This window comes from Aotus nancymaae, unplaced genomic scaffold (genome assembly GCF_030222135.1).
Source record: "Aotus nancymaae isolate 86718 unplaced genomic scaffold, 86718_ANA_hifiasm-v0.15.2.pri h1tg000004l, whole genome shotgun sequence".
NCBI lineage: Eukaryota > Metazoa > Chordata > Mammalia > Primates > Aotidae > Aotus > Aotus nancymaae.
The window spans coordinates 14,042,570-14,055,573 of NW_026988415.1; the positions used below are offsets into that span (position 1 = coordinate 14,042,570).

The 13,004-nt window shown below is 52.5% G+C and overlaps 2 pseudogenes; both read right to left on the reverse strand.

Moving 5' to 3' along the window:
• Positions 1-3,006: 3,006 nt before the first annotated feature.
• On the reverse strand, positions 3,007-4,343 carry LOC105711869 (kinesin light chain 3-like; annotated as a pseudogene).
• Positions 4,344-4,452: 109 nt separating this feature from the next.
• On the reverse strand, positions 4,453-10,608 carry LOC105711870 (rootletin-like; annotated as a pseudogene).
• Positions 10,609-13,004: the final 2,396 nt, after the last annotated feature.

The window sequence follows — 13,004 nt, forward strand, 5'->3', positions numbered from 1 at the left end:
ACAGGAACATAGTAGGCGTGAATATCCTGTAGATTTTAGGTTTTCACTGTGACAGCTCCAGGTCCCTGTGAAAGTCATCATTCAAAAGCAGCCCCATAAGCTGTGGGAATTACAGAGAAGGCTACCTTTGGACTTGAGAGATGCATGGGTCATGGGTTCTACCATCTCCCCATTTAATTCTCCGCTTTGGTTGATGTAGAAGAATGTTCTTTGAGAGTAACAGTGGATTATGGTAAGCCTAGTCAGGTGCTGATTCAATCATAGCTAGTGTTTCACAGACATCCTCACCGAAATGAGTGAATTACTTCTGCACCTGGTATGCAGTGGTTGCACAGGTGAATAATTTTCTTTCATCCTTCTAAATAGCAAAGTCCAGAATCCATTTGCTTTTCTAGGGCTGGTCCAGCAGTACTACACTTTGAATATTTGCTTCATGGAAATGTCAACTTTGAGGCTTGTTGCCATAATTTCAAATGCATGGTTCTTAATCACCTCAACCTCAGTGAAACAACATACTGGTCTTCCTAAATGGTGCAGGAATCCCAGGAGCAGGAAAGTAGTAGGATGGGTTAAAAGTGTATTTACTACAGGTGAGAAAGAAATGCCATGAAAATACAGGAACCCTTCAATTCTGTCAATATCTGCTTCATATATTTTGATGATCTGTTATTAGGTATGTAAATGTGTATATAATTGTCATATCTTCTTGCTGTACTGAACCATTTATTTATATATAATGGTTTTGTCTCTTGAATCCTTTTTTGATTTAAAGTCTATTTTGTGTGATATTTGTATAATCACTCCTGCTCTCTTTTGTTTCCTAGTTGCATGTCATAAAGTTTTCCATCCTTTCACTTTGAATCCATTTGAATCTTTGGATCCAAAATGAGTATCTTTTAGAAAGTAGACACACACACACACACACACACACACATACACACATATACATATTTTATGCATCTGTATATATATATATACACACATATAGTTTTAGACTTTTATTTTAGGTTCAAGGGGTATGTGTTCAGGTATTTTACATGGGTAAATTGTGTGTCACAGGGGTTTGGTGCACAGCTAATTTTGTCACCGAGCTAATCAGCATAACTCCTCATAGGTAGATTTTGATCATCACCATGCTCCCATTATCTATCCTCAAATAAGCCCCAATGTCTATCATTCCCTTCTTTGCGTCCGTGTGTACTCAATGTTTAGCACCCGCTTATAAGTGAGAACATGTGGTATTTGCTTTTCTGTTCCTGCTTTAGTTCACGTAGGATAATTGCCTCCAGCTCCAGCCATATTGTTGCAAAGGACGTGATCTCATTCTTTTTTATGGCTGCGTAGTATTCCGTGGTGTATATGTACCACATTTTCTTTATCCAGTCTACCATTGATGGGCATTTAGGTTGATTCCATGTCTTTGCTATGGTGAATGGTGCTGGAGTGAACATACTCATACATGTGTCTTTATCATAGAATGATTTATATTCCTTTGGGTACATAGCCAGTAATGGGATTGCTGTATCAAATGGCAGTTCTATTTTAAGTTCTTCGAGAAATCTTCAGACTGCTTTCCACAGTGGCTGAACTAATTAATATTCCCACCAGCAGTATATAAGCGTTCCCTTTACTCTGCATCCTCACAAGCATCTGTTATTTTATTTTATTTTATTGATATAGTGTCTCACTCTGTCACCAGGCTGGAGTACAGTGGCGCGATCTCGGCTCACTGCAACCTCTGTCTCCTGGGTTCAAGCGATTCTCCTGCCTCAGTCTCCCAAGTAGCTGGGATTACAGGCATGCACCACCATGCCCAGCTAATTTTTGTATTTTTAGTAGAGACGAGGTTTCATCATGTTGACCAGTATGGTCTTGATCTCTTGACCTTGTGATCTGCCTGCCTCGGCCTCCCAAAGTGCTGGGATTACAGGCCTGAGCCACTGTGCCCAGCCCAGCATCTGTTATTTTTTGACTTTCTGATAATAGTCATTCTGACTGATGTGAGATGGTATCTCGTTGTGGTTTTAATTTGCATTTCCTTAATGATTAATAATATTGAGCATTTTTTGTATGCTTCTTGGCCACTCGTATGTCTTATTTTGAGAAATGTCTGTGTCCTTTGCCCATTTTTTATAAGGTTGTTTGGCTTTTGCTTGTTGATTTGTTTAAGTTCCCTATAGATTCTGGATATTGGATCTTTTTGGATACATAGTTTGCAAATATTTTCTCCCATTATGTACGTTGTCTGTTTACTCTGTTGATAGTAGAAAGTATATATTTGGATCATGTGTTTTTATCCAGCTTGCTAATCTTTGCCTTTTGATTGGGGAGCATAATCAATTTATATTTCAAGTAATTAAGAATAAGGAAAGACTTCTGATATTTTGGCACTCGTTTTTAATATTCTTTATAGTTTTTTGGGGGCCGCATTGTTTGCATTACTGTCTTCTTTTTTGCTGATTCTTTTGTAGTCAACAGTTTAAATTCTTTTCTTATTTCCTTTTGTGCATATTGTAAAGTTATTTATTTGTGCTTACCATGGGGAATACATTTAACATCCTAAACTTATAACACTCTAATTTGAATTTATACCAGTTTAACCTCAATAACATATAAAAACTCTGTGTATTTACAACTTTGTTTTCACTCCTTTCAGTTGTTAATATGACACTTACATCCTTACACATTGTATTCCCAAGAACATAAACTAATAATTCTTTTAAATTCATTCATTTCTTAAAGTTAAGTAGGAAACAAAGTGTGGAGTTACAAACCAAAGTTACGATGATACAAGCTTTTAGACTTTTAGACTACTAATTTAAAAAATGTATTAGTCTTTTTTTTTTTTTTTTTTTTTTTTTTTTTTTACTGTCACATCCACAGCCTTTAATTGAAGGAGACGGTAGCTATCTACCAGGTACCCAGAGGCAGGGGAGTCCAGGAGCTGACAGACCCTCCCTCCCGCACTGTTTCTGAAGAGCCGTAGCCAATGCTGTTCACTCGTTGTTAGTGCGGGCTCAGGTCCTGGATGCTGGTACTGAGGGTCCGAGGGACCTTGTCCAGGTGCCAGCTGGGGAACTGAGTCCCAGGAGCCCTTGTGCCATCCATGTTCAGTGTGTTGAGCGACATGGCTCTCTTTATTCCTGCCGCCCCGGCGGCGCCCTCGCCTCGGAGACAGGACACCAGCTTCTCACTTCCTCACCAGATAGACTTACGGATCTTGGAGAGAGAGCTGCTGTGGCAGAGGGCCTGTTCTGCGTCACCTGCTGTGCCTGGGTTGGGGGCACCGAGTGGAGCAGGCAGGTCGTCTCGGTGGAGGATTTCTTTGTACAGCTCCTCCGCTTGTTGGTACTTGTTCTGTTTCAGGTAGGCTGAGGCCAGGTTGTTCTTGGTCTTGGCCACACTGGGGTCGTGGGGCCCGCCCAGGGCCTCGTAGATGCTCAGGGCCCGGGCGTAGTGCCGCTCCACGTCCTCAAACTTGCCCTGGTTCTGGCACAGCAGGGCCAGGTTGTTGAGCTGCTTGGCCACATCTGGGTGGTCAGCACCTAGAACCTTCTCTCAGATCTCCAAAGCACGCTGGCACAGGGGCTCTGTCTCCCGGTAACGCCCGCGCTTCCCATAGACGACAGCCAAGTTGTTGAGCGTGGCGGCCACCGTGGGGTGCTCAGGGCCCAGCGTCTGCTCCCGGATCTGTAGGGCATCGTGGAGAAGGTCTGTGGCTTCTTTGTACTTGTTCTGGTCCCGGTACACCAGCGCCAGGATGTTCAGCATGGTGGCCACGTCAGGGTGGCAGTGGCCGGAGCTGCGCTCCAGGTCCTCCAACTCATGCACAATTCAAAAAGTAGAGTTACAAATTGGTACAATAATGCTGTCTTTTATAATTGCCCATGTGCTTATTGAGTTGTGTTTTTTGTTTGTTTGTTTGTTTGTTTGTTTTTAGAAAAGGAAGTCTTCTTGTTACGGAAAACAGTTCTGAACAGTTAACACCGTAAAAAGGTGTAAAAATACAGGACAGGGACTCTGAGCTCTCTGAGGAATTTCCTGACACACACTCTGAACTAAGGCGGAGAGATCTCTGGAAGTCTGGGCGTCTGACTCTTGCCCTGGGCCTGGTCTCCCTCCTCTTTCCCACGAGCCCATGCTCCAGGGCTGACCAGAGACAAGCTCTCCCCAACCCTGGCTACAGCTCAGCCTCTCAGGGAGGACCTTGTATGATCTACAGTAGCTCATCCTGGAAGAGGAGGGCTGACCTGAGGTGGGGCCCACAGGCGATGCTGGAAAGCCTCTCCAGGCCTGGAGCTGGAGTACCCCTCCTCAGCACTGCCAGCAGGTTTCCTCTTCATCCCACCCCAGCTCGAGGCCCCCGAGGGATCGGGCTCTGGGTGGGCTGTCGAAGAGGAGGGCCCTCCTCTGTCCCGGGCACAGGGCTGTTCACCAGTTGCCAGTAGGGGCTCATTCCTCTGTGGGGCCAAAGGGTGAGGAGAAGGACGCTGAGCAACTTCGAAGCTCCTGCTGCAACTGTCCCTTCAGTGTGGACACCGGCTCCTCCAGCCCGTGCACCCTCTGGTGGTGGCCGGCTCTCGTGCCTCTAGGGTGTGTTCAGCCTGTGCCTGGGCACCGCACAAGCCTCCACCTCCTGCTGCAGCTCCAGCTGCTGCTGTGCTTCCACCTCAAGCTGGGCTGGGTTGTGGCTCTGCTCCAGCGCCACCACCTGTGCCTCCAGCTGCTGGATCTGCCTCTGGACCTTGGCCAGCTTCAGCTCAGCCCCCGTGAGGGTCCAGTCCAGACTGCCCTTCTCTGAGCTCAGCGGCACTGTGTCCTCATGGCTGCAAAGCTTCTCTCACTCCAGCTTGTCTAGTGTCCTTCTTCAGCTGCAGGGCTGAGCGCTCCACCTCCGGCTTCTTGGCTTCCAGCTGAGCCAGGGCACACTGCAGGCTGCCCAGGCGTTCCTGCAGCAGCCGCCGCTTGTCCTGCAGCTTCTGGACTGTGTGCAGGGCTGCAGCCTTGCCCTCCTGCCACTGCCACAGCACCTTCTGAAACTGTTGTAGCTGGCCCTCCGCCTCTGCCCGCTGCAGCTTCAGGTCAGCCACCTCGCCTGGAAACGTCTGCTCCTGCTCACCCAGGGAGCGGCTCTGCTTCCGTGCCTCAGACAATGCCTGCCCGACAGCATCCAGCCATTTCTGGAGCACTTGGGCGCTCATGTTCACAGGCAGTCAGAGCCTTCTGTAGATGCAGGTTCTCGTCCTGGGTGCTGCTGAGGCTGGTGCTGCTCTGGGCCAGGGCCTCTTTCAGGCCTGGCACCTTGACCCGCCGGGCCCCTTCGCTTTCCTCCACCTGTGCCAGGGCCTGGTTCAGCCCCTCCGCTGTCAGCTGTGGGGTCCCTGCCCTCACCTCGCTGTCTGCTACCTGTCTCTGCAGGGAGTCCACCCGATCCTGGAGGGCATGGGCCCGGGCCTCGCGATTTCTCAGGACCAGGCAGCTGCGCTGCAGTTCCCCCTCAAGCGAGGGCCGCTGCAGCTCCAGCTTGACAGTGCGGCTCTCGGAGGCGTCCAGCACCTCCTTCAGGCACAGCTTGTCGCCCTCCAGCTTCATCTCCTTGGCCTTCATCTTGCTAATCTTCTCCTGGCTGGCCCGGAGCTTGCTCTCGGTGGCTGCAGGCTTCTCTCCAGTGTGGCCACCTGGTCCAGCGTGGCCTGGCGCTCCAGCTCACTGCCCCACATACTCCTCCTGCAGCACCAGCTCCGCCTGGACCCTGCTCAGCAGCCCGTCCACACTGCGCCGGGCTCCCTCACTCTCAGCCACTGCCTTCCCTAGCTGCCTGGCTCTCGAGGTTGCGGTGTCCTTTTCGGCCTCCATCTCGGCCAGCTGGCGATTTAGGGTACTGGTCTGGGTCTGCAGTTTGTCCGGTTCTCTCTGGGCACTCCGCAGCTACTGGAGGAATTCTCAGAGGGCCCCAAGCACTGCCTCTGGGACCAGATGTGGAGGATCCTGGGAGGTGGTAGGTCCTGGAGATGGTGGCCTGGACCCAGGGCTTCATTCTAAGGTGCTGGGGCTGCTGAGCCCTTCCCCACTTCCTCCGGCGGGGCGCGTCCCAGGCTGGGGAGCCGGGCATCGGTCGCGGGGCTGGGCTGGGCATGAGATCAAGGCCGAGGCCCCAGCACAGAGCCAGCCGAGCGCAGGCAGCCCAGCTAGGCCTCCACCACGTGCCACTGCGCCTCCACGCGGGCCAGCTCGGCCTCCAGGCCTTGTGCCCGGTCCTCAGCCACGCTCAGTCGCAGGCCCGGCTCCGCAGCCTGGGCCCACGCCGACTCCACCTTCAGCTCCAGGCCGCGGGTGTGGTCCAGCTGCTGTTTTTCGGTGCTGCATGCCTCCTCCAGGGAGCCCAGCAGGCCTGGCTCACGGGTCCGGAACTCGCCTTCTTGTTCCTGCAGCTTCCACTGGGGTACCTGGAGCTTCTCACGCATCGCCTCCAGACTGGCTTCGCCCTGCAGCAGCCTCTGCGGGAGGCCCAGGGTCTCCCATCGGCTCTCCTTCTCTGCCCACTCGCCCAGCGCCAGGCGGCTCTGCAGCTCCGCCTGCTCCCGGCGCAGCCTGGTGTTCTCACTGTCCAGCATCTTCATCTGACGCCAGAGCTCCTGCAGCTCCCACTGAGCATCCAGCTGTGAGCGCTGCACCTCCTGCAGCCCAGTCCACAGCTCCCAGGCCTCCTTGCCCACGGCTGCCTGTGCCTCCTCTCGGAGTGCCAGCTTCTGCTCCTTGTCCTCATTGGCAAACTTTAGGCTGATGCGCTCTCTCTCTGCCTGCTTCACCGCGACCCTCAGCTATTCATTGGAGCGCCGCAGAGCCTCACGCTTTTTGGTGCCCTAGCCCAGGCTGCGCCCCAGCTTGCCTGACTCCTGGCACTGCACCTCGCAGCCCTCCTGGCTCTTATGCAGCTTGCACTGGGCCTCCAGAATCTCCTGCCGAAGCCCGTCACGGGCATCCTCCAGCAGGCACAGCTGGGTCTGAAGCTCTTCTGCCTCGCGAAGACAGGAGTCCGGCTGCTTGCCCAGGTCTCGCCTGCTCTTGCAGCCTCCTCACCTCCTGGGCGTGGGTCACAGCAGCCTCCTGCAGATGGGCCCGTACGTCCCGCATCTCGAACATCAGAGTGTTCACCATGCTCCGGTCCTACTCCTGCCAGCTCTGGGCATCTGGTTTCTGCCGCTCCATCTCCAGAGTATGGTGGCCAGGCTGTGCCGTGTACCCATCAGCATGCTGTGCCGTGTACCCATCAACATCTCTGACAGCACCGCCTTCTTAGACTCCTTCAGAGATAAGGGCTGCTGCTTCTTCCTCTAGGTCAGGAGGAGGCCCTTGTCGTGCTCCTGCTGCAGGACAGCGATCTTCTCGCTCACCTCTTCCTTCTCGGCCTCCAGCCAGGCCAACAGCTCCTCCTGTTGGCGCTGCAAGTGACTCTGCAGCTGGGCCCGCTCGGCCTCCAGCTCCAGCCATGCTGCCTCCTTTTCACGCTGGAGTCACTGCAAGTCCTCCTCGTGGGCTGCCCGCTGCTCCCGCAGAGGAGCCTGAGCCTCCTGCTCAGCCTGCACCAGCTTCTGGGCCATCAGCTCCTTGTCTAGACTGACTTTCTCCTGTGTAGCTATTATTTGCTGCCACAGACCCACCAGCTCCGCAGTCAGGGTCCCCTTGGCCAGCAGCAGGGCCTGCCCATCGGCTTCCAGCTGCTCCTGGCAGGCCTCAAGCTGAGCCAGCTGCCGTTGCACCTCAAACAGGCTGCCCTCCAGGGCTTCCTTTTCCAAGCGCAGTCCTGTGGCCTTCTCTGACATGGTCCTGCCTTCACGCTCCACGGCCGCCAGTTGCATGGCCGGGCCAGTAAGCTCCTTGGCTAGCACCTCCTTCTCCCAGGCCGCTTGCTCCAGCGCCTCCGCTTGCCGTTGTACCTCCCGCCGGGCTTGCTCCAGCTCCTGCTCCCGCAGGCTCAGCTGCTGCGAGAGCTGGGGTAGCTGCTCCTGCAGCCGGCTATGCTTATGACGTAGCGTGGGGAGCTGCTGTTCCAGAGTGTCCTGGACCTGCTCCGTCACTCGTAGGGAGCCCTCCAGGCCCTGTCCCACCACCTCCTGCTCCAACCGTAGCTCCTCCAGCCGCCTCCTGCTCTTCCTGCACCACTGTGACCTCCTGCTCTGCCTGCCGCTGCTGGCCCTGCAGGGCTGCCTTTTCTTCCTCCAGCTGGGCAACAAGGCTGTTCAGATCCAATTTGTCCTGAGTGAGGATCTCATTGAGGGCTCTCAGCTTGGACAGGGAGTCCTGCAGGGAGGCCTCCTCTGCCCTCAGCTTGATCATGGAGAGCTCAAGCTCCATGCCGCCAGCCTCAGCCTTGGTCAGCGCCTCAGCCACCTCGACCTTCTCGGCCTGCAGCATGTCTCGCTGCGGTGTGGCACAGCTCAGTGCCTCCCTCACCCCAACCAGCTCCTTGGCCAGGCCTGAGCACTTCTCTTCCAGCTGCTCTAGCTGTTTATGGTGCGCTCAAGCTCCTGGTGCACCCATGCACCATACTGCATCGTGCGCTCCTGCTCTTCCTCCAGCCCGTCCAGCATCACAGCTCTTCCTGGGCAGCCTGCAGCTTCTCCCGCTCCTGCTGCAGCTCCTTGGACTGCTGCTGGGCCACCTGCAGGCTGTGGACCAGGGTGCTCTTCTCCCTGCTCAGGAGCTCATTGGCGCTCCGCAGTCACTGTACCTTGCGCTGGGTGTCCTCGTGGGCCTGCATGGCGCCATTGGTCTTGTCCCACAGGTGGTGCAGCTGTTCCTCTAGGGCCTGTTGCTCACCCTTGCTGTCACTAAGCTGCTTCCCCAGGGTGCCCAGCAGGTCCTGGCTTGTCTCATAGCACCCACACGTATCCTGGACCTGCAGCTGGCGCTGGTGCAGGGTGGAGTGGATCAGGGCAAGCAAGGAGGAGTTTGACCTGGCCAGAGACTGGCCTCAGCAGGACTAATGGCCGCAGCCCAGCGAGGAGCGCTGCGGTGGGGATGGGATCTGCTGTCCCGAGAGCTTCTGTAGGCTGCCTTCGAACGCATCCACGGTGCGCTTGGAGCCGCTCAGCTGGACGCCGCTCTCAGTGTCCAACAGGACTGCCTGTGCCAGGTCCCTCAGGGACTTCTGCAGCCCCTCTCCGTCCTCTGTCTCCAGGGCCACCTGCTCCTGTCGCCGCAGGGATTCCAGGGCCTCAGCCTTCTTGGTGAGGGCCTTGTTAACCTGATCCTTCTCCAGATTCTGCTTCTGAAGAGGCTCCACTGCCAGGGCCAGCTCTGTCACTCTGGCACTGAGGTTGTCCTTGTCCAGGTCACTTTGTATATGCTGTTGGTCTAAGTCCTTCTTGCAGAGCACCCTGTCCCTCAGCTGCTCCTCCAGCTGGGCCTGCAGCAGGGCCTGCTTCTCCAAGGTGGCTTTGGCCCAGCTCTCCGCCGGCCACAGGTTGGTGCTCAGTAGCAGGCCCGCCTACTGGACAGGGCATGATATCCCAGTCAGCCCCCTTCCTAGCTGCAGCAGGTCTCTCTCAGTGGACATCTTCACTTTGCCGACCAGCCACCGGATCCCCAACACTGGCTTCAGAGGAGTGGCATGCGACTGTGCTTGTTGCAGAAGTAAGTGTTGAAGGACTCCTCCTTGAGCCTCCATGCCGCCTCCTGCTGCTCCAGCTCCTTGTGGCTGCATGTGTCCAATCACTGGTCACCTTTCGCATATCCTCACTCAGAGCCTGGTTGGCTGAGCCTGCCTGGTCCAGCTGCTCTCAGAGCATACCATTCACTTGGGCCAGGCTGGTACTCCTCTGCTGCTCCTCTTCCAGCCAGATGAGGGCCCTCTCCAGGTATTGGCTGTGCTCTGTGCCCCTCAGCCACTGCTGCTCCAGCTCTCTGGACCTCTCCAGCAGCTTCTGCTCCAGCTCCTTGCACCTCTTCTTGTACTGGAGAATCTTGGCCTGCAGCCGCTGCACAAGCTGGGCCTGTCACTGTTGGCCCTCCTGGTAGGCCTGCAGCTTGTGTCTGTAAGAGGCCTGCTCCTCCTGCACCTGCCTCCACAACTCCATGCTCTGCCCTACCAGTCCCCTGGGCTCCTGCATCTCCAGCTCCCCAGACTCCAGCACATTGTACATAATGGCAAGCTCATCGCTTGGCTTGGCTCTGGGCCAGCAGGTCCTTCACGTAGGACAGCTCCTGTTGATGCATCAGCTAGTTCTCCTCCTGCAGAGACAGCAGTGGTTCCATCTCTGTGGCCTGCAGTGGGACTGGGATCTCAGGCCGGGAGAGGTTGCGGGTGACAATCTCCCTCATGCGGGCAGGCAGGCTGACCGGCTCAATGTCTGGGGCCAGGTCCCACGTGACCAAGCACTTCTCCTGGCACAGGACTTTGCTCTCCAGAGTCTGGACAACTGTTTCCAGTGTCAGCTGGGCCTCCTGTGCCCCCGCCAGCCCCAAACTAATGCGAGGGGGTGGCTGTGGGCACCCCTCCAGCCCCCTTCTCCAGGACCAGAAGACTAGCTCAGTCAGCACGCCCCACAGCCAAGCTACTGGGTTGAGCACCAGGCAGATTAAGCTTAAATCCAGCTGTGCACCCATGTGACCACAGCGATGGGAGGAGCGGGATGGGGGCTGAGCGAGGAGAGGATGGGCAAGGATAGGAGAGGAGAGAAGCAGAGGCAGGGGGTAGCCGAGAGAAGAAGAAGGAAGAGGAAAGATGAAGGTGAGGGGAGGAGAAGGTAGAGAAAGGGAGGGAGGAGAGAGAAGAGGGAATGAGGAGGAAAGGAGTGGGGGGAATTTTTATTTCTTCATACAGCTTTGAGTTCCTATCTAGTATCCTTTCATTTCACTTTGCAGACTCTCTTGAGCAGTTCTTGCAGGTCAGGTGTAGTGCTAACAAGCTTTTAGCTTTTGTTTATCTGGGAATATCTTAATTTCTCCCTCACTTTTGAGGAAAAGTATTGCCAGATATAGCATTCTTGGTCAACATATTTTTAGTACTTTGAATATATCAGCCCACAGCCTTCTGGCATCTAAAGTTTCCAAAAAGAAATTAACTGACAGTTTCATTGAGGAGCACTTCTATGTGATGAGTCATTTTTCTCTTGCTGCTTTCAAAATTTTTCTGTCTTTGTGTATTGAAAGTTGCATAATAAGGTGCCCTGGTTTGGGTATCTTTCAGTTCATCTTACTTGGCATTCATTGAGATTCTTGGAGGTTTATATTCATGTCTTTCATAAAATTTGCTAAGTTTTTAGCCATTATTTCTTCAGATGTTTTATTTGCCCCTTTCTCTATCTCTTTTCCTTTTTGGACTTCCCCAATGCATATGCTGATTGGCTTGGTGGTGTCCACAGGTCCCTTAGGATCTGTTCATCCTTCTTTCAATCTTTTATCTACCTGTTCCTCAGACTTGATAATTTCCATTGTTCTATCTTCAAGATTGCTGATTCTTTCTTTTGGCTGCTCGACGCTGCCTTTAAACCCCTCTGCTGAATTTTTTATTTCAGATTTTGGGCTTTTCAATGCCACAGTTTATTTTTGGTTTCTTTCTTAGGCTTTCTATCTCTTTCTTGACATTTCTATTTTGTTCATACATGACTTTCTTGATTTTTTCCACATCTTTCTTGAGAGAGTTGTTTTACAGTCTTTGTCTAGTAGATCTGCTGTCATATCTACTAGATCAGGGACTGTTTTTGTTGATTGATTTATTTTTTCCTTTGAATGTGCCGTATTTTCCTGTTTCTTTCTGTAGGGTCCAGCCCTACAGGATCCCATGAGTCCCTCTCTGCTAGTGTGGAGACAAGAAACTGTGGAAGTAAAAGACACAAGACACAGAGATAGAGAAAGAGAGTTTGGGCCCGGGAGTCCACTGCCAACCAAAGCGCGGAGTCCAGCAGTGGCCCCGCATGCCTGGACACTCTGACTTTTACTGAGTACAAAGCAGGGGGAAGGGTAGGTAGGATGAGGTAATGGTGGTCAGTGATAGGGTCAGGTAAATCACGTGTCTTGGAGACGGGGACCCAAGACTTTGAAGAAGCCGAGGCGAGGAGAAAACCTAAGGCGTCAGCACTTTTTTCATACTTGTCAAGAAATAACAAGGTCACTAAGATTTATGTTACTATTACTAATTCTCATCTTTTAAGAAAAAGAGGAACCAGATGCAGAAGCAGAACCTGAAAGTAGACATGGAATGTGACCGCTGAAGCACAGCACCACATAGAGACAGTTAAGTCCCCAGATGTCTGTGGGTCTCCCTGACAGCCATCAGGCTTACCACAAGAACTTGGAAGAGCAGAGTTTTCTCCTCACTCCCCCGAGGAAGGAGACGTCTCAGCCATCTTCAACATCTCCTTCCCTAGCTGGCTAAACAGCGGGCACTTTCACAGCGCTGACACTGTTGCACAGCTGAGGTGTCCTCCAGCAGCCCTTATGCAGGCGTGACAGAGGACTTAGAGCATCTTGCCTTAGGGTTACCTCTTTTCCAATGCCACTTCAGTCCCATACTTCTTGATCTGAGACTTATTTTAAAGATTATATGATTATATATATGTATATACCTATGATTACATATGAATAGCTATGTGATTATTTATTATTCTATATATAGGAGTAACTATGTAACTATATCTCTAATTCTTTTCTAATTCTATGTTTATATGAGAACATGCTGAGGCTTCAGACCCTTGCCTCGGCTCTTGTGGGGTTCCCCCCACCATCTTTCTATGCCTTGTGATTTTTTGTTGAAAATTAGACATTTGAATCTAATAATGTGAGAGCTTTGGAAATCAGATTCTTCCCCTTCCTTGGTGTTTGCTGCTTTTTGTTATTGTATTTATTTATTGTGGTTCTTTTTATTGCTGTGGGTTGTCTCTTTGCCTAAGACTAGCCTGGGGTGTAAACTTAAGATCTTCTCAGGTGTTTTCTAAGCCTGTGCTTAGCTTTCCCTGTGCATGTGCAGTCACTTTCTCATTTCCTCTATATGTGCACTTGTT